The 24,032-nt window shown below is 45.2% G+C and overlaps 1 protein-coding gene across 1 annotated transcript in view; it reads left to right on the top strand.

Moving 5' to 3' along the window:
* Window positions 1-4,356: 4,356 nt before the first annotated feature.
* The window catches only part of CCDC91 (coiled-coil domain containing 91), a 140,723-nt gene continuing 121,047 nt past the window's right edge, over window positions 4,357-24,032 (top strand). The window contains exon 1 of the mRNA XM_080914761.1: window positions 4,357-4,525. The gene's annotated coding sequence lies outside the window, so the exon portion shown is untranslated. The remainder of the gene's footprint in view (window positions 4,526-24,032) is intronic.

Below are 24,032 nucleotides of genomic sequence, written 5' to 3'. Positions count from 1 at the left end.
CCATTGCTGGTGGTGCTGCTGAGACAGGTGGATCCCGGGATCTCATTGGCCAGAAGCATAGCAAAACTCACAAGCTCTTACAGAACTTCAAACTCACTAAACATGAAAAGGTGGGATGCCATGGCCTCCATATACACATACATCCATGTGTACTCACATGCACACACAAGTACACCTGCATAAACATGCACAAGTAACACACATAATAAACGGATTGATTACATTTTTTAATGTTTCTTGGAAGCTTTTAAATCGTACCTTGTTACCCATTGCCCTACATGAGGGCAAAGTGCTGAGCAAGCAGACAATTCAGCTCATCATAAGCTCAGTTCAGTGTGGGGCTCTTCCCAGTAGTTCTATGCCATGGTAACAAAACAAAACAACCCTTCCCCCATACCAATATAAATTAACGTCCTTCCCAAACTTTCATTTTTCTGCTCACTTGGGAAATAAGGGCTGAACTTTCTGCAGAGACTCACGAGTGATAAACCCTTCCAGACTCTCAACTTACACATGGTGTCATAAGTCTTGAAATATTACACACATCTCATTGTGATCCTTGCCATTTCTGTGGCTAACTCCAGCAGCATCTGAACCACCATGGTTGTGAGCAGAAAGAACTTGGCAACTCCCTGCTAGTGTCTTCAGATGGAAGACTAATGTGTGGGGACATAGTGAGGTGCTGCCTATGAACCAGAAAGCACCCCCATCAGACATCACATCTGCTTTGCACCATGATCTTGGACCTTCCAGTCTTCGGAGTTGTGAGAAATAACATGTTATCTGTAAGTCACCCAGGGCTATATGTTGCAGCTGTCAGATGGGACTTGGGAGTGTTTAGTATTCCATCGGCTTTCTTACCAGATGTCTCTCCACACTCCATCTCTTTAAACAGCTTCAGAACTTGGATCCATCTTCAGTTCTTGATCTTTCCCGCCTCTGTGCCCACTTTTCTGCCTACAGTATTTCAAGAAACTTTGCCCCCTTCATGGCCACCTCACTTATAAGTCCTTATTTCAGCTACTTCACATCTATCTTGGTTACCTCTCCTCACCCACACACCTTGCCTCCTCTGGACAGTCCTATTTTTCCTGTGTGATCTCATGCTACACCACCTGCCCCCAGTGTGATATTTATGCTGAGGATTCTGCAGAATGTCTGATTAAAGGGACCTTGATTACCAAGTGGTGGAAAGAAACAGATCCAGGAACAAAATGAACCTGGGCTGTCTTCAGTTCCCATGATAGCCATTTGCCCCCACATTTATGCAATCTGATATTCCCTCTACTACCAGGCGACACCTCAGGAATATATTTATTTAGAAGGACACTGGAATCCACTAAAGCAAGGGCTCAGAAAGTCATAACATCTGGAATATATAGGCAGAGACTTCTCTGCTTACCTGTAACCCGTCTAGCTCAAGTCTTCAACAACATTTGCAAAGTGCATTTATTTGTGACTTTATTTTGTCCTACGCCAACGAAAAGGTCATAAAATCTTACCCATGGTGGAACATATCATTTAGTTGTAGTTTGAGTCACTGTTCCCAGTCCATGATTACTTATATTTGGATACCAATAAAGTATCCCTTATTTATTTTTCTGGAATGGAGGCTGTGTTTTGCATTGACGGCTGTCATGGCCTCTCTCCACCACCATGTTTGCTTTTACTATACCTACAAATCTTATCTACCCTACAGCTCCAGGTAAGTGAACACATTAAGTTCATGTCTTTCCTTCCTTCCTCCGCTCTTTTCTCTCCTTCTTTCCTCCCTCCATTCTTTGTTTGGAGCATATTCCTCTTTCTTAACTGGATTGGTTCCCACTGATTCTTCAGGGCTTGTCTTGAGTTTTCATCCAACGAACATCACCTGGTTAACCAGGTTGAGAGGCGCACTCATGCCTCTAATTTGGGTTGGCCTCATTTCTGATTCGATTACATCTTTCTCCACATTTTCTCTTCTCAAAGGTGGGGGCCATACTTCTCATCTCAGGTTCTCTGGGTCTGTAGACATATGCACAGCAAACGTCTAGAGCAGTGTCAGATGGTGTGTAGAAGCGCTGCACTGAGTAATCAAGATCAAGGTACAAGCTCCAGAAGTGAGGCACAGCAGGGATGAGAGACCTCTCGTCTTGCAGAAGAGGGGGTAACATGGTGTCGAAGAGGATCTGAGTTCCTAAAGTATAGAACTAGCTTGTGACTGGATAATTATAGTCTATGTCCAATATATATCCAAATGGTAAGGGTCACCATGAAACTTCTAGAAGACTGTTCATAGATGTATTTATTCATGTAAGTGGACTCACAAAACATTATGCTAAGTGAAGTGAGCAGGCACAAAAGGTTACACTTCGCCTATATAGGACTCGTCCTGAGGAAGCAGGTGTGACAGAATGTGATTAATGTTGCCTGGGGCAGATGTGAGGTGTGAAGAGATGCAGGAAGGGAGACACTGAGGAGCACAGGATTTCCTTTGGAGGTTGGAAATAATGTTGACTGTGGTGATGGGTGCTTACGTGTGAGCATTTAAAAACTTTAAAGTTGAGAAATATAGATTACTTTGAAGGATTTCTGAGGAGAGATTCTGATGACTGATAAACAGTGATTTGAAAGTGGGGTGGTGTGTTGTAGGGATAAGCAATCATTCTGTTGGGTAAATCTGGCTTTCCATCTTGCTCTACAGCATGTTCAATTACTCTTCCCGAGTCTGTGTTCTTATCTGAAAAGAGATTAAATATACCCGTGTTGTACAAATTGAGAGAACAGATTCTTCAGTTTTCCCCAATGCCGTAGACACACAGAATGCTCTGCCGATGTTACCACCATCACTAGGAAGTCCGGGCAGTACCGAATTTTGGGTTAGGTGAGATATAGAGTAAGCATACAGATATTTCAACGGAGACAAAAAGGCATTAAAGGTGACGTTCAGGTATCGGTTTAAGTATTGTCTACTGGATGCCTTTCCACCTTCTTGACTACTAGACTCTCGATGTACAAGAAGCTTGCTGAGCATATGAATAAGAAACGGCCCCGGACCTGGCGCTCAACTGGTAACACAAAAAGTATGTATGTGTAAAGCATCACGTTTCTATGAGATAGACACAACTTTTTCTGTGTATGTAAAGAATGGGTGGGATGGGAAAGATCAGAGGAGGTCTGCACAGCATTACAGTTCACTAACCATTTCAGGTCGCCCGAGCTCAGTGGAGGCGCGTCAAGATCCTGTTGACACTTCCCACTTTGACTACAGAGACTACAGATAGGCCAGTCAATTTTGTTCAGTGGAAGGAAGAGAAAAGCAATTCCCAATAATGCCCTTTGTCTGAATAACAGAAGTAGTCTACAGACCCACACTCAAAGATCTTGGATATATCTAGTTCACTCCCAGATTGTCACCACTTGACCGGTTCCCAAGTCAAATGTTACATTCAATAAAAATTAAGCGAATATTGTTTGAGTCATCTGAGAAGTGTGCTATCTGTTCACCATTTCCATGTAATGACATTTCAGTCATGACAGTTTACACAACTACTCTCCCTTTCCAACAAAAACATAGCAAGTGTGTGTGTGTGTTGAAGGTGTTGACTGACTGCTTTGATGCGCGGCTGAAAAAATCAAGTGTCCTTAATAGAACCTGAACAACCTGCTATGACAGAGTCAATTACAGGTGCTACAGTCCTAGCGCCACAGATCTTCAAAACCCAGTGGTTTAGAGAAGCTTTCAGCCTGGGAATGCTCATGAACTCGAGAGTTCTGCTAAGCCAGACATCACGCCAAACATTTCTTGAGCATGTCCTTGATCTGACACTGCTCTAGACGTTTGCTGTGCCAGGTGCTTTATTCAGTCCTCAAAATAATTTTTTTGGTTGCTTGTAAGAGGCAAAGGGAACTGAAGACACTTCTTGCGGTACATTCGAGTTCTGGACAGGAGAAAGATTTTGATTTGGTATGGCGTTTTATGGGCCCGTCACTAAGGGAGATTGAGGTCCTTTCCTAGGATGTAGATCTTGAGAAAGGTCAGGAAAAGCATTAAGTCGAAGGCAATCTATCGCAGCGTGCAATTGCCTGAGGATCACTCAACTAGGAGGTTCTTACTGTGTCCTAGCCTGCCGACTGTCTTATAGGAGGCATATTTGGTGGATGGTTTGTTTTGGCTCAGGACAAAAAGATAAGGCATGACGCAGTTTCTGAGGATGGTCAAGGGCAGTAGAAATCACGTTAGTCCATTTCACAGGTGAGGTAGGTCTCTCTTCAGATGAGGCTCAACTGGCTGCAGCCTGGGGTCACGTGATGCGCCCGGGAGGACTGGAGCGCCGCGCGCAGGCCTGGGCGGACCTAGGTGGAAATCAACTTCCGGTGAGGAGGTCCTGGACGCCGGGTGGTGCGTGGGCTGCCCCAACGTGGGTCCCTGGGCCCGCAGTCACCGGGAGGGGGGTGTTGCGTAGCCGGTGTCCCGAAGCACGTGTCTGAGAGCCGGGTGTGACGCGCAATAGCGCGGGGAGCATTGCGGCTGCGGCAGGAGCAGGTAATCGGGTGCTCGCCGTCAGGGTCCGGGTCTCGGCCGCGGGTGGGAACGTGGCCGAGCCACGGCGAGCCGCGAGGCCTGGGCCGAGCGACTCCTGGGACCTGGGTCGGGGAGGCACCCCGTTCCCGTCCTCGCCCGTGGGGATCTGCACTTGCGTGGTCCCGAGTGGAGAGCCATAGGAAGTTCGCACGCTTGTAGCGCCGCAGGTGACACGGCGGAACGGAAGTGTTGACTCTGCCGCGGTTCCCGCCGGCGCTGAGCGGCGCACCCCTTCCGGTCTCAGACCTTGGGAAAGCTGGCTGCGCTCCCATGGAGTCCTCTTGGAGAGTTGATCGCAGGACACACCCACAGCGGCGTCTCGGGTCCTTACCCGAGACTAGCACCTTGCAAAGCGCGAGGCCTCTGTCACACACCTTTCCCCGCCTCCAGGATGCCGCGTCTGCGCGGCCGCCTCTGCTGGAGGGAGCTTTGCACAGGAGTTGTCAGCTGTTCTGGCAGCTCTGGGCTGGTGAGGCCACCGCGCTCTTGGCCCTCCGCTCTGGGCTCAGCTGAGGTCCCTCAGAGGCCGCCCACGAGTTCCCCCTCTCCCTCCGCTGTACAGACACTATCACAACGTCCGCCCTGAATCCTTACCGCCCGGCTCAGTAGATGGCTATGGACCATGTTTGCTCCGTGGTTAAGGGATCTTGTCACTGGGAGGGGCAACAATCACCTCGGGATTTAAGACAAAAGCCTGCAGAGTACTCACAGGAAGGGGCGGCAGCAACTGGGGAGAAGTGCTCAGGGACGATGCTAGGCCTGCTGCATCTTCTTGGTGCCCCTATGTTTTGGCATAGTGTGTGGAGAATTGCCTGGTGAGGGGTGAGGAAGTTTGGTGTCCCGTAGGATAGTTAGGAGGAGTTTCAGTGGGCTGGCAAATGTCAGCTGGTTGCTTAGCAACATCATAATCCAAATGGAAAAAACATAAAACAAAATAAAGTCTAGAATTTTTGAGTTTTTAAGAAAAATATTAATTTTCATAATACTTCAAAGAAAAACTGTTCAGAAAATCACCAGGAGAAACATCTGTTGTTCTCCCCCCACCCCCTGTGTGTGTGTGAAAGAACCCGTCACTAATTAGCTTGTTTCAAGCTTGAATGGACAGAACTTTGCTTAATGGGACACTATTGAACAGCCAGCTACTATCAGCTCTGTAAAGAATATAGTTTTTATTAATAAATAAAACTTTGAAGTGAATCTCTCTCGATGATACAAGCCAAGTGGGATCGTCCTATTAGTGAAAAAGAAGAAAAAATGTTTAAATTCTAAGGTTCACAATCACAGTTCACCACTGGCTACTGGTTTCTTATAATTTCCCATTAAGTTTTGTCATTTTCTGTAAACTGTAAATGTTAGAAAGGCGACTCAGTATTAATGTGTATGTTAATTTGGTACATTTTACAGTTCAGTTTCTGGTTGTGTTTCCTTCAGTTTCTAGTAACTTGGGTTTTGCTTATTTGACCTAGAGTTGATGCACATTTTCCCAAAGGACATTTTTTTTTTTTTTTTTCTTTTCAGTTTAGTTCAGGGTAAACCTTCCACTAACTAGTTCAGTATGTCTTCTTGTGTACTCTGACAAGTGTGCCTGGTCATATATTGTCACCACAGTTTGCCCATTGATATCACCCAGGATGGCTACAGATTCATCCTGTCTGTTTTTAACTCTGGATTTGTGTAAATGGAAAGGCAAAGCACAGCCCCTTGTTCCTATTTTTTTCTCAGAATGCTTTTCTAGCCCACCCTTTCAGTGTCTGTGCCCAGATTTGGTGTCTCCTTAAAAAGGGGGAGTGTTATTTCCATCTGTGAGTAGACCACGATGTACTTACTCACTAGTGGGCATTTGGGTAGTTTCTGAGTTTTGTATTTTGGCATGAAGCTGTTATAAAAAATGTATTTTGGGAACAATTATTTAAATCTTAAGAGAGATTAGTTCTCATTTTCTTTGGTTGTGTTGAGAAGCGGAATGCTGGACCAGGCGGCAGCTGCATGGCTAATGTTTTTTAGCTCAGCTGTTTGCCATGGTTGATGCTGTAAGCTGCACTCCTGCCATTACCTCCTGAGGCTGGGATTACAGCTCTGTGCCTCCATACCTGGCTCTCCAGATGCTTTTATTTGAGGTTCTAGTTAACTAATGTGTGAGACATTTTCCTTTGCTGCTGTTGTTTGCAGTCTATATGTTCTTTCAAGGGGCATCTCTCCAAAGTGTTTTGTGAGTTTCTATTGTCTAATTAAAAAGTCTTATACAATCTGGGCAAAACTCCCCCCCCACACACACACATACACACACACACGTTTTCTTTGAGTCTTGCATTTGCTCCTTTTCCTGACATGTGAGTGAAACTCCAATTTTGAGTTTCACTGGATTGAAGTTTGAAATTCACTGGATTGGTTCTTTTTCCTTAAAAAAAAAAATGGTATACTATTCAAGTTTGCAAAGAATTTGTTTTTCTCTAGACCTTTTCTAGTTTTAGGTATTGTACTTAGAATGTGCTGTCATTTACTTTTCCTTTATGATGTAAGGTGTAGGCTGTGGCTTTCTCTGTGCCTTTCCTTTACATTTGGCTACATCTGAGGGAACCTTTCTTACTGTCCTTCAGCCAGATTCTCATTGGCACTTTGTGAGAAGGCAGTTCACTGTGTTTGTGAGGCTCCGTCTCTCTCTGGGCATTCTCTTCTGTTCCATCACTCTGGGGGTCTCTCCTTTGGTCCAAACCACTCTGCAGTGTAGTTCTATAGAATGTCTTAAAGTCAGAGGTTTCATTCTCCAGCTTGGCTATGTTTCAAATAGTTTCAAATGCTGTAGCTCCTTTCCTTCCTGTGTGATTCCTAGAGGAAGCTTACTTTGTCTAGTGCAGGTTTTGGTTAGGAGTGCATTGAAGTTAATCCCTTTGGGGTAACTGGCATCTTAGGTGTCTTTCATCTACTCGGTAACTCTGCTTATGCAGAACTTAGGTTTCTCTTAATGTTTTCCAGCTTTCAGCATAAAAACCTTGTTCCTGTTTTGCTCCATTTGCATGTGTTCATTTGGTGCCACTGCAAATGGTATCCATGCACGTGTACAGTCCTGTGTACTGCCATGTTGATGTTACGTGTTCCTGACCCCTGCAGTGTTGCTCACTTGTGAGTACATGTGACTTTGATGGACTCCTTGGGATTGTCTGCGTGTTCGTGTGTTCCATCCACAGGCAGTTCCACTTGGTACCTCCCACCTGTTTGCACTTCATTATCTCACTGCACCTCAGACTTCTAGTTCTGCGGAATAAGAAGTCTCAGGAGACATTCGTGACTGGCAATTTTCTTTAAAGCATGGTTTTTTTTAAAAATCAGTTTGATCAGATCGAGGAAATTGCCTTTGATTCCTGGTTTGTTTAGAACTTTTAAAATTCAATCTTAAATGGTTGTTGTATTGCTTTGCCTCTTTGTAGAAATCATTGTTAGCCATGGTAAAAAATTACCCTTCTGTTTTTCTGATGAGGCTGCTACTTACACTTTGGTGCCCCCCATTGTTTTTCATTGTGAAGTTTATTAAGCAAAATTATAAATACTTTATATTTTAATCCACTTTTTTGAAGTCTTGCAGTTTGAGTAATTTAATTTGCTAGGGAGATTTTGTCCCTTGGCTGTAATGTCATAACTCTATACGCATTTCATTGTCAGTACAATTATAAATCATTGTCACTCAGTTATAAATCATTGTCAGTCACTCAATTATTAATTACTCCATTGGAAATGACATCGAGTCTGTCTTTCCCCTTTATTAAAATGCAGTTTCCATGAATTCTTGGTGAATGCATCTATAAAAATGTTCGAGTTCTCTAGTAAGTCCAGACAGGGTGTGTCTTTTTGCTGATGGCTTCCTCTCCCATCTACCTGTGCACACTGTATTTTTTGTTGATTATTGCTTGTCTCAGCTTTTTTTTTTTTTTAAACTGGACATGTAAAAATATATTATGTGCTCTGTGGGTGTTTGCTTATTTCTCTTCCTTTGGACCGGTCTTGTTGGTGTTTGTGTAATTATCTTGTTTTTGGTATATCATGGAATCGCTGTGTCCTCATGTGCAGCCACTGAAGTTTGTTTAGATTACTGGGCACACACAATTATTTCCATGTGTAATAACAGGTAACACATCTAGCCTTTGCCAAGGATCTGTGGATGACAGCGCAGGGGCCCAGTGCTTATGTGAGCAGAAACTGCCTTAGTCTTCACTGCAGATCCAGAGGCAAAGTCTCAAGTCTTTCTCTAGATTGTACACACACACACACACACACACACACACACACACACACACACACAGCTTTATGAACAAGGTGGCCCTGTTGCATTTTGACAGAGGCCATTCTGGGGAAAAGGCTGCTGCCCTGGCAACCTGAAATCAAATGCAGGTGAGCAAGCAGCTGGACAGGTCAGGAATGGCAGCTTCTGAGAATGGGCCTTTGGAAGAGTTCTGGGTGGGTCCCAGGCTGCAGGTGTTCCCTGTGCGTTGAACCCGCTGTTTTCTCAGGTCATGAGTGCTGGGGAGAAGGTGAGGGTAGGAGGGCCCACAGTGTCAGAACAGAGGTTCTGATTGTCAGTGCTGGTGTTTGGACATAAGCTTCCTGGGTTATTACAAGAGTTGAATTAGTGCTGAGTCATGAGATTGTTGACAGGCGGTTTTGCTAAAGCCTGTAATGAGCTCTCCCCTTAGCAGGGCACTGCAGAGCAGTGTGTGTGTGTGTGTGTGTGTGTGTGTGTGTCTACATGTGTGTCTACACACCTCTCACTGTAATAAACACTGTCCTTGTCACCAGTGTCACTAGCTAGTATGTGACATGGTTTTTATGTAGCCATGTTTGCTTACACAGATGTTACTACAGCTTTAGGTTTGTGAATTACAGCTGGATTGCCAGAGTCATTATGCTCAGAGGGAAAGTAGAAAACAAAACAAGCCATTTATTGAGTTGTGTACTATGCCTGAACAACATTGCTTAGGGGAAATTGGGTTTTCTGCATAAGGAATTCCCCAGTAAAAGACAACCAGAGTCCATTTCTCCTCTGCTTGGGTGAAAATATCTAGATGTTTTTTGTATATTTTCATGTTTCACTTGCTAAAAGCAATTGATTTTCCCCTGTTTGGTAGAATGTTTCTGTGTTATCATGTCTGAGTGTCATAATTGAGCATGTACAGGTATACTCTTGCAGAAGGGATTCCTGTCTACACACCCTTGATATTTGATATGATGAGTCTGTCCATCGTGCACGTCTGTGATCTTGTGTGGTATGGTCTGCATTCTCTTTATAACTGAGGAAGATGGAATGGTGTGCAGATGTAGTGAAGTGATAGGATTTCATTCCCATTGGCCTGTGCTGACTTCATTTCCTTATTTACAGAGCTCCTGGGAAGCAGGGCCGTGACAAGCTCAGAGTTCCATATCCTTGTTAGGTAGGCCCAGGGTGTGTCCTTCTTGTTCCTTCAGTCATGTGTAGTTTGGGGCTAGGTTTTCACCTGTTGGTTACTATGGCAGAGCTCCTCTTTTGGCTGGTATAGTTATTTAAGGTTAAGTATAACATATAAAACACCAACTAAAGATTTACACACAATTTAAGGAATTTATGTACTGTTATTCCTGTCTCCCAGGAAGTAACATTGTTTGGATTTAATTACATTAATTGACTCAGTAGAGAAGCAGGGCCAGCTGGCACTCCTGTAGGACACTGCTGATCTTAGAGCACAGGGACAACACTGGGAGGGTCTGGCTTCCCTTTGGGAATGTTTAGTTCACTAAGGTGTCACTGTGATGAAGAAGACCACGCCTAACTACTGCTTTTGGATTTTGAGTTGTCAGAGTTAAGGCATGAAGGTGTGTTTCTGAAAAGGATTTTTAAATGTAACATGAGAGAATAGTGTTCTACTGGATGAGTTTAGTTTATATATGATAGAAGGTTTATTAGAATTGGTGCCCAATTACTTACTAGGTGTGGAGGTAAAAAAAATTACAGGTGATTCATACTGAAAGTCAGAATCACATGAAAAATATGTGCTGAGGATTCTGGTATTTTTAATTCAAGGGAAATGAAAATTAGTGGTTAGAATAAGTTTTATATCATCTTGGAAAAATGTGAGCAGGCAAGTACTTTATGTGTTTCTCTTGGTGAACAAGTCTGTTTTCTTTTAAAGAGACACCAGTAGCAGGTCAGACCTTTGATAGGTGCATAAAGTAGGATCTGAGAACTCAGTCTGAAAGTGAAGAATCGGCAAACTGAGGGGTGTGGAGACGCACCTGCAGGGTTTGTGGCACTTTCACTCAGGGCTCCCTTCTGAGTGCTGCTCCCTCAGCTCTTCAGGACATCCGGGGGAGAGACGTTTCAGTACTTTATACTGAGGGTTTGGGCAGCTGGACTGGCATCTAGAGACATACTTCCCTGAATATGTTTGAGAACATCTGAAAGTTGGAACTGGGAGATAGAACAAAGCCCTGATGAGGGATAGGACCACACCCTGGATTGAGATGAATGACCACTCCATGTCCTTCCTGAGAAATTAGTTTGTGTGTGCCTCAGAGGAAACAGCTCTAGGAATGCTTCAACTCCTCAGGACTTCCCAACACTGTTTCTATAGGCGTTTGGCTAGAAGCCTCAGTCAGCCCATGCAGGGGAAACACAGTGTGCCCTGTGAGGATATGCTGCGTTCTGAAGAACTGTGTGAGTTTCATAATTGACACAGACAAGTCTTAGGCATGCGCGATGGGATCAGTAGCCATGGTGTGACCTGGCAGTGGAAAGAAAGTTGGGTTATGACGAACTATGGTACTTCATCCCTCGCACGGTCCCAAATGCAGTTTCCGGAGCAGGTTGGGAATGCTGGACCTGCTATGGTCGGGAGGCCAAGTTGGAATCTGTAGGTTTAGGGAGACAGGAAAGTGAGTCTGAGTGCCACCTAAGGTTACTCAGTGAGGTTGGGAGTGGGAGAGCATTCCTGTCATCCCAGTGCTGGGAGGATCAAAAGTTCAGCCATCCTCGCCTAAAGAGGGAGTTAAAGGCCAGCCTGGGCCACACGGCATTCTACTTTAAGAGATTTACTCACCAAAATTCCTGGGATGCATTTTTAGAGGATCCCTGACATCCTGGAAGAACTCTGGGTTCTGTCCTTAAAGGGCAAAACTTACAGTGGAAATTGCAGCAGTTGAATTGGGGAACCTGAATGCAGTACTCAGTTTTTAAGGATTAGATGGGCAGGGTTCTAAGGATATTCAGCAGAACCAAACAGAACAGTCTGGCTTCTGCAGACCTAGGGCTTATTGATTATGGTATTCTCATAACTGAAACTGAGAGTTGATGTTCATAAGCAGAAAAGTTAATATAAGATAATATCTAAGGCAGAATAAGAAAAGGCATCGAGACCCAGCCCTCAGTCAGTTCCAAACCTGAGCAACTTACAGAGTTAAACTCACAACGAGAGGCCGGCTGGGTTCCAGTTAGCCATATCCTTTGCACAGCTGTGAACATGCACACTTTGAGTTTCACCCCCAGCCTTTCCAAGGGCAACTGTGCACTACGTGAACTCATGACCATACCTGTGGGGAACTACGGGGCTGTGATAGTTTTAAGACTCAGAATGTCTCTGTTTGACTCTGGTTATTTCTAGTGGGGCTCATGGGTCACCAAATTCACCCTGTGTTCATCTCCCTAGTTTTAGAATGCTGAAGTGGAGCAGTTGTGGAGTCCTGATTTGGACTCTTGATCTGCGGAACCCACTCACTGTTCAGATCAGAGGACCAAGCTTTGGGGTGGTGAAAAAGAAGACAGTGCATCCTCGTTTCAGGAGGGTTAGATGAGCACCATTACTGAGACCTTGAGGACATGAGCAGTGACTGCCACCAGGTCTGCTCAGCTCTCCTGTTTGTCCTAAATAAAGGACAAGCCAGTGTTGGAAAATGCCAGTTGGTTCTCTCTCACAAATAATCAGCACACCAGAGTATTTAAGCTTCTGTATTTCTGTCTTCCCGATGAGTACTCCATCACCAAATGTAAGGAGACTCACGCACGCACGGGTTACCTGTGACCAGGCCATCCAGGTTCCAGTGCTCCACATGCCTACCACGCCCACTTTGCTATTCTCCTGATGCCCGCAGCTTGCACCTACAGCCTTATGGGGAGTTTTCTAACATCCTTTGACAGAGGAAATGAAAACTAGTGCCTGGCATGTGTACTTTTCAGGTACTACCCCAGCAAAGGTTCTCTGTAGCACATGATGCCTTTGGAACACCTCTGGGTAGCGGTCCTGGGGAATCCTCACAGAAGAGAACTGTGAGGGGTGAGCTAGTCGCTCACTTTGCATCGAAGGAAAAGTGCTGGTGTGTGTTACAGACTGATTTATGAGTTGTGGCCAATGTTTGGCTAGGTAGTCTGCGGTGTACAGAGGACAGGATTGGAAAACTGATGAAAAGAGACGCAGGAGAGAAGTGTATGAACAGACACATCTGAATGGGCAAAGCATCTTCAAGATATTTGTGCAACATGTACTTGTTCACGAGGGGGTGATGTCAGCAGAGGGAATTACTGGTTGTGTGGATAGGACAGCCTGTTTTCAGGTCTGCTCTCCTTTTAGGGGAAGATCTATACATGGCCTGAGCCCACCTCCTCTCCTGCTTCCACAGTGCCTCATAGGCTTCTGGCTAACTCAGTCATCCCAAAAGACATGGGTGACAGGTATGTTTTAGCATCATGGATTTTGACCCTCTAAGGAGCACTATGGATTTGTACTCATTAAGACTGATCTGCGTGTGGCTACTGCTGAGCGTACAGTTTGCCAGCAGCATCCACTGATAGGAAGGCATGGGTATAATGCCATCACGGTCAGCCAGCTCCCCAGTGGCAGGCTGATTCCATTGGACCACCTGTGTTATGGAAGGGGAAGATCTTTGGTCTTACCGGGAGGATGCTGACATGGATGTTCCTGTGTGCAGTTTTGTGGAGACTGCCCGGAGGTCACACATTCCTTCACCACTTGTGTGATGTTCTACACAAGAGTTGCTTCTGCTCATTGAACCTATTTCATGGTGAATCTGGCCAAGGAATTCATGACTATAGGAGTGTGGCAGCTTAAGGGGTTCACCGACTTTACCATCTCCCATGGTACTGTGGCAATAGCCCCAAGCTTATGGGGTTCACCGACTACTATTTTCCATGGTATTTAAAGCAACGGCTTGCTAGAAGGGTAACATGGTCTTTTGAAGACTCAGTTACAATACCAGCTTCATGGTTGAATCTTGAAGGACCCAGACTGGATTCTCCAGCAGTCTGCCTTTACTTTCTGTCAGCACCTAGTGTGGCACTGTTCCTCCCCTTGTGAGGATTCACGGGATCCAAGATTCAAAACTGGAAGTAAGCTTGGCTATTATTTTAGTGATGTTAGGAGGGCTTTTGTTTCCTGTTCCCATAATCTTATCCTTGCTGGTCTAGGGGTCTGAGTTCCAGAGAGAGAAACATTGCTATCAGAAGTTACAACAGTGATTCTGCTGAACGCTAGGGCTTGCTCATGGTCCCTTCAGGCTCCCGCCTCTGAACCAGCAGACAGGAGAGAGCTGATCCTGTCAAGGAGAAACTGAACTGCTGTTCTGCAGTAGAGGCTCAGGGTCCAGGGTCCAGGCAGTCCCTATAGCTCTTTATACTGCCATGCTCAGTGGTCAGGGTTTGCAGAAACTGGCCCGGTTCTGGCCTTGGAGCTTCAGAAGGATTAGGGTTGTCCTGGTAGGTAAATAGTCAGAGCCAGTCGAAGCAGTTGCTATTCTCCAAGGGACTGTGGGATGGGTAGTGGAGATGGAAGTTGCTAATGTAGGCTAGACACGCATCAGCTACAGTTGCACATGCATTTTCTTACCAAGTCTGCAATACACACAAAGACGGTATCTTTGTGTTCTTGTTCTGTTGCCTCCTGGTGTAGCATGAAATATTTTTACTTACTTCATAGCATGTCTTCTTATTGTGGTATTTAAGTGACTGGAGCTCCAGCACCAGAAGGCAGAACATCGCTCAGGGATTTACCTTCTCTCTGGGGACAGGAGTGAATGCTTCAGCTTCTGTGCAAGACAGTTGTCTCAGGCTGTGTGGTACATTTGACTGTGGCTTAGGAGACTGTGGTGTACACGTGAGAGGCTGACGGGGCTGTGCCTTCAATGCGCAGGTTACCTGTGATGTTGACTGGGCCTGTGGTACCCTGATGCATGGCCCAACATTATTCTCTGTGTGTCTGAGGGTGATTTTGAATAGCATGACTGTTGCCCTCTCCAGTAAGAGTGGGCTGCATCCAGTTCGTGGAAAATCCAAATTGAATGGGAGTGTTGTCAGAGGAGATGCAGTGCCCTGCTGACTGACTTTTGGTTCTTCTGGTCTGTTTTCAGACTTGGACTCAGGATTGTAATTACTGTCAGACCTGCACTACTGTCTCCCCCAGGTCTCTAGTGCTCTGACTGCGAATCCTAGGACTTCTCAGACCCATGATCATGTGAGCCGGTCTCTGTAGTCGGTCTCTGTCTTTGTTTCTCTCCCTCCTTTCCTTCCCTCTCTCCCTCCTCTCGTCCCCCTTTTCCTTGTCTAGAGACCCTGACTTCTGGGTCCAGTTTGTTCTGCACTTCCACACTTGGTTAGGAGAACTCTCAGATGGTTCACTGGACCCTCTGTTGTCTACTAAAGGAAGCACACAGCATTAGTACACTGTACCTTCTTCAGGGCTGTCCTTGGCTCGGCATCCACACTTACTCTCCCAGTTTAGTTTGTTCACTGTGCAGAATCCTCTGATTCCTTACATTTACGACGAGTTACGAAGATGTATGTTATGTTCTTTATTTTTAAATTACTTGAGAACTCGCCAAATTCCATCCTTATTGACTTTTAATGTATCTCGGCTGTGGGTAGTGAGGACTTTTGGGATGATGTCAACTTTCTAAATCAAATTGAGACTTGTGTGGCTCAGAATATCATCCAGTTTTGAACGCTTGTACTTGAAGGCCAAATCTGACCTTGTTGGGTAGAGCCCACTCTGAAGAAATACTGATTATATCAAGGTATTGATAATATTGTTGGTTTTTGTATATTTATTGGCCTTTTCCCTTTTATGTTTGACTATTAAGAGAAGTATTTACCTGTACATATGGCTGCTGACTTACACATCTTGTCAGCTGTGCCCTCAGCGGTCTGTGTGTTCTGAAGCATGTTGTTAGGTGCACGTGTGTTTGACTGTGCTCACGTCTTCCTGATGAACCTGATAAACCTGTGCCCAGTAGTGCTCTTTGTGTACCTCCTCCTCTTTCTCTTGAGGAGTGCTTGCCTGGTGTGACCGATTTAGCTCGCTCCCCATTCTTTTTACAAAGTGCTTGCTGGCTGTGCTGTGTTAAGTCTGCATGCAGCAGATTCAGTTGTTGGAACTGTTTGTGCTCCATGCACTCACTTAGCATCCTGGCCGGATTTATACATCAGTTCACTCATTGCTCTTTTGTTTCCCATCCTGCATCTTTTCCTGAGTGGGAGAGTGGGTTTGAGTTTTTATTTTCTTCCTTAGTAATTTTTCTTTATACCTATGGTGGACTGGCTGACTTAGATCTTTGCTGATTATTTTTTAAACGATACAAGAGTCTACATTTAAACTTATACTGCATATTTTAATGTATAGTAATGTTACTTTCTAAAATACTGTCATTTCATCTTTATGTGGTATTGGTCTACAGTCTTTAAACATTATATTCTGTGAGTCAACAGTGCATTTTTACTTCTTCCCTATAAATCCAGTTACATCTAAAATGTTCATGTCTGCCAAGTTGACCCTGCTGGCATTCCTAGTCCTATGAGTTCTGTTTGTGAGGGCCACATTTCTGGTTTTATTTTCCTTCTTTCTGGAGAAATGTCTCCATGTTAAGTGCAGATCTTGTGGTGGATAATTCTTCCCATTTTGTTTGTCTGATTGAAGATATTTCTCAAGAATTCTGCACTGCCATTTATCCCCCCAGTCCCCTAAAGTATTAGTGGGCCTAAGTCACTGACCAGTACCCAGAGAGCATCTGGGAGAGAGGAAGGTTCTGTTCTGGTTGGGTGTGTGTTTGTGTGTGTGTGTGTGTGTGTGTGTGTGTGTATGCGCACGCACATGTGTACTGTTGCTGTGGGACTCTGGTGAGGCATACGGTCACAGTGGCAGGGACGTATGGTGGGAACCAAAGAACATAGGACTGTGCTTGCCTGCTAGGGTGTGGTTCCCCATCCAAACTGTGAATTACTAGTCATGACGCCTTCCAGCTCAGTTCACTCAAGATGAACCATCACACATGAGTGTCACCTTTGCATTGGCTTTTATCTTGAAAAGGTTTTGGTAAGAAATTGGCTTTTATTCCTACTTTAATCCCCTGGTATGTAATATATCCCCTTTCTGGATTGTTAAAAATGTCCTATGTTGTGCTATACGCCACACTATTTCGTGTTTACACTGCAGGCTCTAGGCTTTTGGAAGTTGCATTTCTTGTATTTTTTCATTCTGCACTTGTGGATTTTGGAAAGGCTCTCAGTCACACACTCCAGGTTACCTGAACTTGCTCTGTGCTCACCGTATGCTCTCTTCACAGTATGGAGTAGTCACTGTTGCTGGGTATCTCTTCATGGTGTGCCTGCATCTGATGTCGGCCCCACCCTGGGGCTTTGCTTTAGTTCTCAGTTCCATGTAAATCTTGCTGCTCTCCCACACTCTCTATTTTTCTTCCTTAAAGATACGAAGAACACTTCTGTAGCCTCTTGTTTTGTGTGTGTGTATGTGTGTGTGTGTGTGTGTGTGTGTGTGTGTATGTGTGTGTGTGTGTGTGTGTGTGTTTGTGTTGGAAATTGTGGTTGTGATTCTGACAGCTAGAAAAGATTTTCTCCAGATGTGGGTGGCTGAGTAGCCCTGCCTCTCAGCATCTGTGGCTATGACTGCTGAAGAGTTGCTGAAGTTGCTGCATGATTGACAGCTCCTCAGATCTGCGGGAGAATGGCAGGCCTGCATTGCTTGACATTATCAGGAGTGGTCCCAGTATCAGTTCACAGAGCCACAAGACTTGGACTCCATCTTCCCTGTGGACTTGAGGATATACCTCTTCCTCTTGCTCTAGGGCAGTACACACACACACACACACACACACACACACACACACACACACACACACACATTATTTGAATCCTCCCTCAATTCCCTTTTTCCCTCTTCTCTACTTTTGCTAGTCTCCTTTCTTCTCCAGTTCTTCCACCTTCTGCTTCTCTGTCATACACATTCCATTACCTTCTCACTCCCTCCTTCCTTCAGATAGTTTCATGCACATACACAGTGCACACTGTAAGATAAGTTCATGTACACACACATTGCACACTGTAAGATAAGTTCATGTACACACAGTGCACACTGTAAGATAACTATTTACACACACACTACACACTGTAAGATAACTTCATGCACACACACACACAGTGCACACTGTAAGATACCTTCATGTACACACACAGTGCACACTGTAAGATAACTTCATGTACACACAGTGCACACTGTAAGATAACTTTATTTACACACACACTGTACACTGTAAGATAAGTTCATGTACACACAGTGCACACTGTAAGATAACTTCATGCACACACACAGTGCACACTGTAAGATAACTTCATGCACACACACAGTGCACACTGTAAGATAACTTCATGCACACACACAGTGCACACTACACACATGCATGCAGTTTTCTACAGAGAAGAGGAGAGATGCCGTGCCTGTCTTTCTGAACCTAATGTTATCTGCTTCCATGACTCATTCTGTGCAGCTGAATGGACTTCACATTGTCCAAGTGTCATGCTTTCTGTCCATCCCACTGTGGATAGAAGTTGAGGTTGTAGAAACAGGTAGTCTTTCCAGACTTGAAGTTCTCACTGTAGAAATCACTCCTCTGGCCTTCCATGTGTATACTTGGTCTGCTTCTTGGGAACTGACTGTCAGGTGTCTCAACACATGATCTACTAGTGTGAGGAGTAGTCCTGGCTACAGTTGTTTTTCAGGGGAGCTTGCACACTCTTCAGATCTGTGACCAGGTTTTTTTCATTTTATGTCTGTGTGGTTTTTGTGGGTAGCTTGTTGTTTTAAAAACTTTTTTTCAAAGGAGTGCATTTTCCCCCCTGGCAATCCCGTGTATCCTGTGTATGTATTTTTCATTATTAATAATTTTGAGAAGAACCAACTCTAGGTCAAAACATGGTTGCTAAAGCCACTGTGTTTTATCCAGTGTCATCCCAGAGGGTTTTGTGTCTGCTCTGCCAATGCCTGTCCATCCCACATCCCTCCTGTTCTCACTGTCAGCAGCCTGGTTGTGGAAATTACTTCTGTGAGTTTTGCCTAAGTCAACAACCATTAAGAGAAATTGAACAAGACATGGAGGTGTAATTCTCTAGACCTGTAGGCTGGCATGGGAGACATCCCCCACTTCTCACACTGTAGAAGTTTCCACTTCTGGTTGTGACTTGAGTCCCAGCTTCTCACTGTTCCTTTTCAGCGTCCTCTTCCTCGGTTGGGCTTCGTGGTTAGAGATCTCCCATTTAATTGAGTTGCAGAGCGGTTCGCTCTGGCATTTTCCATTCCTCTGTCCAACAGTGAGGGTCTGCGCATGTAGGTACACTGCAGCATTTTAATAATGACTCTGGGCTTAAAGAGAAATTGAATTAAGTTCTTCAGTTATTTTAGAAGTTCTAACATCATGCTATTTACATTTCTGGCCACAGTGAAGGTTTTTTTTGTGAAACTGAGCGCCATAGGAAAACAGCTTCACATGTCACCATAATCTGGGAAGAGTTTCGGGGGCTTGGCTTGCCCAGTTACAGCTTTAAATAGTCTCCACAAATCTCCAGCTAACTAATGTGCATTATTCCTAATTAGGAGCTAGCCAGAAATAAGACTCCCAACTGAGAGGAAGCTGTGCTGCTCGTCATGGGAGAGCCTCCACCTCATGGCCAGTGCTCTTCCGTGCTCATCGTCCTGTCTGTCAGCAAAGGCTGGAGAGTAAAATAGCGTAAGCGGCGCAGAAACACCAGATGCACCCGTCCCACCTCACTAGACGTCCAGGCTAGTGCTGATAGCTTCTACGGTTATCCTTTGGTTTCTGAAAAAAAAAATGTGGTCTTTGTTTCATTCAACCTCTTGAATGAAGTACTTGAAATAATTTGTAAAAGTTCTCAATCTGTGAAAATAGCAGACAAGGGATCTCTGTTGGGCACTGTTACTTCATTTTTAGTGGCAGCTCTTCCTGTACTTAGTAGGCTCTTTCTGCTTCAGGAATCTAGCCCTCCTTTATGTGGACTATAGAAAGTGTGCCTTGTTCTACTTTGTAGGGTTGATTAGTCTGAATGAAATACCTGATACCTTTTTTGCTTGAGCTGAGAGTTCAGGGATAGGTGGATCACTGTCTCAAACCATCTTCGTGACTTTACCTCTAGCTTTCCTGTATAGCTACAGGTGGGGGCAGATTTCAGGGAGTCAGAGGGAAGTGCTGAGGCCCCCCTCTGCAGTGTGGCACACCAGATTTGTTGTTGGAGCACTTTTGACCCAGGGTTTTCTGTTAGTTACAGGGGCATATGTGTACCTGTTAAAACCTGATCTCCTTACTCCTCTCTTCCCTTACAGCTCTGTAGTAGGAATTAAGCTTAGAAACTAGAAGTACACTGTGCACTAGATATGGGATTGTAGCACCCTGGAGAGACTAAGCCTGGGAAGTCGGGCTCCTGGCTGCCTTGATGCAGTATGATCTGACCTTTGCTGATGACCTTCCCAGTTGCATGAAGCTACTGCTGCTTGTTCATTAGTCCAGAGGACCACAGAGGACTTCGGTGACATCAGAGGACAACTTGTGGGAGTTGTTGACTCTTTACTTCCACCATGTGGGTTCCAGGGGTTGAGTTTAGGTCATCAAGCTTGGCTGCTTCACATGCTGAACTGTGTCATTGTCACCCACCCCTCAATATGATGATACACCATTTCCACCCATCCATGGCTCTTACATCTTCTTTGCCATTGGTAAACACGTTGTTTTATATTCTGGGTGCTGTGAACACTGCTCTACTGAACCTAGGGGTTCAGGTACCTTTGTCAAGAGGAAGCAGGGAACAAAATAAAAAGTCAACCTGCAAACTAGGAAGTGGAAGTTTTGAATTGTGTCTCTAAGGAGGGTTCAGGTCCTCGATTCACAGACAGTTCCAGCTGTCCCACTGAGTGAGTGTGCAGGGAGTAGAGAACAGCTGCCAACAGTATGTGAGTCTGTGCTGTGCTTGGACCAGGGACCAGTGATAAAGATGTTCCGTATAGCTCAACCCTCACTTGGTGTCCATCATTCATCTTCCCACTGACTGCTGCCTTGACCAAGGGTGAAAGTGGCCCTGCCACTTTCATACATGAGTATGACCACGAATGTTTAGAAGGCAATCTAACCTGACAATTTAGCAAAATAGCAATAGCAGGTTCTACTCTTGAGCCTGTGATCTTACCATCTGCCTTAGTTACTATGGATCCAATGAGGCACCACGTCCCCGAAATGTATATGGAAGGACGCATTTGATTAGGAGTTTCCTCACAGTTTCAGGCGGACCATCATTGCCAGAAGTATGGTGTTTTACAGGCTGCTATGGTGCTGGAGCCACAGTAGAGAGTGTGACTGAGCTTCTTAAGCCTCGAAGCCCCACACCCAGTGCCAGAACCCCAACAAGGCCACACCTCTTAATCCTTCCCTAACAGTTCCACCAACTGGGGCTGAAATCTTGAGTATGTGAGCCCATGGGAGCTGTTCTTATTCAGACGACCACATGTTCCCTAGGCTTAAGTAGGTTTATAGTGCCAGGCTTGAAAAGCCCCTCCCACGGGGCAGACCGCAAACCCAGTCAGAAGCAGCTGTTTCCTAACTGCGGTGCCACTGTTGCCCAGCTGGCCTTCCAGGTCTCTTATAGCGTGCAGGGCTCAGCGACTGGGTAAGAATATCAGTGTGTCCCCACTGCTCCCCCAGTGCACTGGGAAATGCTGGCCAGCAGGGAGGGAGATTTTTGGTTAGCTTGAGATAGACTCTTTTTCTGTGTCCAGCAGGCAACAGGACGTCCTCTTTCAAACAGCAGCACTGTGCTCACTGTGAATGCGGTGGCCGCCTCTCTGCCACTTGCACCGTGAAGCAGGAGCCACGTATGTCCCAGTGTGTGGTTCAGTTGCTGATCTTAGTGTTGATATACTACAGCACTGCCCCAGAGGCTGACCTAGAAGGTGAATTTGACCTGTTGTGAATTTGCTCTGTTGGTCCTCTAAGTGGTTCTCACACCTCTTTTTCTGTGGTGTCTGTTGGGTTTGATGCATGGATTGTGGGAAATAAACTGGGAACCTTGGCTGAGGGTTGACACTGAGGTGATCTCAGAAGGGAAGTGGACACCTTTTCAGGAACTTTCTGGTGTGTTTCCTGCAGAAAAGCAGACTGTGAGACTAGTCAAGGGCCTTGGCTGTGCACACATTGTTAACTTCTTCTGGTGTCTTTGCTTGACATAGAAGACAGAGAATGGAACAGCTAAACAAGTGTCTTGTACACTTTGAACAGCTTCTCTGCTTACTCCTGGGGAGTTGGTGGACTAAGAAACAAACTATCAAAGTTTCTTTTCAGATTTCCAGAATCACAGGTATAGTCTAAAATTCAGACTATTTAGATTTTTTTTAAACAAAGGACTTTGTTTACAGCACTTTTAGTTTTTTAACAGTTATTCTCTTGGAAACACAAATCCAAGAAAGGAGGTTTATCTGGGCTGGAAATAGAGTGGAGTTCAGCATGACTACCAGATCATGACTGCCCTAACTCAGCATGAAGAGTTTGCTGAGTTGGTTTGCTCAGGCTCGAGGGGAGTAGCTGCACAGGTGCTCAGGGTGACAACAGGGCACAAGGTCCTGTAGCCATTCCAGACACTGCTGGTTCACATACGATTTACCTTCAAACCTCAAGCCCCACGTGGTGCTCTATGCTTTGTTGCCATGTGGCCGTCCAGTGTTTGCCTCAGTCAGCTGTTCAGTGTGCGATTCTGGTGTTACAGGACACACACAGTGTATCAACAGCATCAGTCCATTTCTGCAGTCCTCCCCCTGCACACCCCATCAGTCCATTTCTGCAGTCCTCCCCCTGCACACCTATCAGTCCATTTCTGCAGTCCTCCCTCTGCACACCTATTGTCCTCCCCCTGCACATCCTGGTTTTCAAGTACTAGCATTCACTTCAGTATGTGAGAAAATGCACTGACCTGCTGAACCATGCTAAACATGCCTTGTAAAAAACATGGCTGTGTCCTAGAACATTCTTTTCCTTATTTCCTTATGGTGAGTCTTGGCTGCCTTTTTACCCCCGTTCTGTGGCTTCCGGGGTCCAGTGTTGCTTTCGTCTCCATGGTTACCCCTATGGTGAAAGGATTCTGAAGAGCGGTCAGGAGTGTTAGCACATTCTCTGTGGGTGAGAAGTACCAGCGGGCATCACGGTGTCTCCAGAGTGAGGATGCTTCAGCAGGGCATGGCACCTCGTGCCGCAGCTCTTCGCCTGTTGTGACAGTCTCTCAGGCATTTACAAGGCTGGTCCATGTGGGAAATAAGGGACTGTTTTATTCATTTTGTTGTAAAGGTGGATTTGATCTAAGTATCAAACTCTTAGGCTCAGATCCTTTTCAGGTTTGGAAGGGAGAAACGTCCATTTCTGTTCATTTACCATTCTCACTTCCCGTTTCTATCTTGTTCCGGTGAAGACCCCGTGGGCCTACATGACAGAGGGCCTTTGCCGCAGGTCCTCTCGGGCATGCTCCTCTGTCCTCAGTCTTACCATAAACTAGGGGACCTCCCTCACAGAGGCTTACGCCAGGTACTTATGGGGTGCGTCTTTCTTTGTAAAGATTGTGGCAAAGTGATGGTGGTACAAGTTGATGGTTTCAGACCTTGAAGCGCACAGTCCAGAGGCATCTGGTGCACCACGGCCTGCAAGTGCAGCTTACACAGCTTTATCCTTACTTCTTCATGTAAAAGCATTTACAAAACACATGGACACAAGCTTGTTAGTATGACATTTAGGTCTGATAATTTAGTTATGAAAACATGTATACACCTTAAAACATTTCTATTCTATTCTAGTGTTTGGATTTTGGACTCAAATCTTTTAGGTGTTTCTAGATTCTAGGTTGGAATTCATCTCTTCTCCTCCCCCTTTCCCTCCCTCTCTCCTTCTCTCTCCACCTTCTTTCCTTTCCTTACTTTCTTGTTTCCTGGATGAACCCTGGGCATTGTGCTGCTAGGCAACCACTCCCTGATGAGCTACATCTCCAGCTAATGCAGGCTTTTTGACATCTGTCGATATTTATGGTGTTGGTGTCATGCTCAGTTAAATGCTAGAATTATGTAAATCAAGAGTCTTTGATTTATACATTTCACTAATCGATATCAATAGAACG

Source organism: Micromys minutus (genome assembly GCF_963924665.1).
Source record: "Micromys minutus genome assembly, chromosome: 3".
NCBI lineage: Eukaryota > Metazoa > Chordata > Mammalia > Rodentia > Muridae > Micromys > Micromys minutus.
Note: the sequence above shows the minus strand (reverse complement) of the source record. Positions and strands in the feature narration are given on the sequence as shown.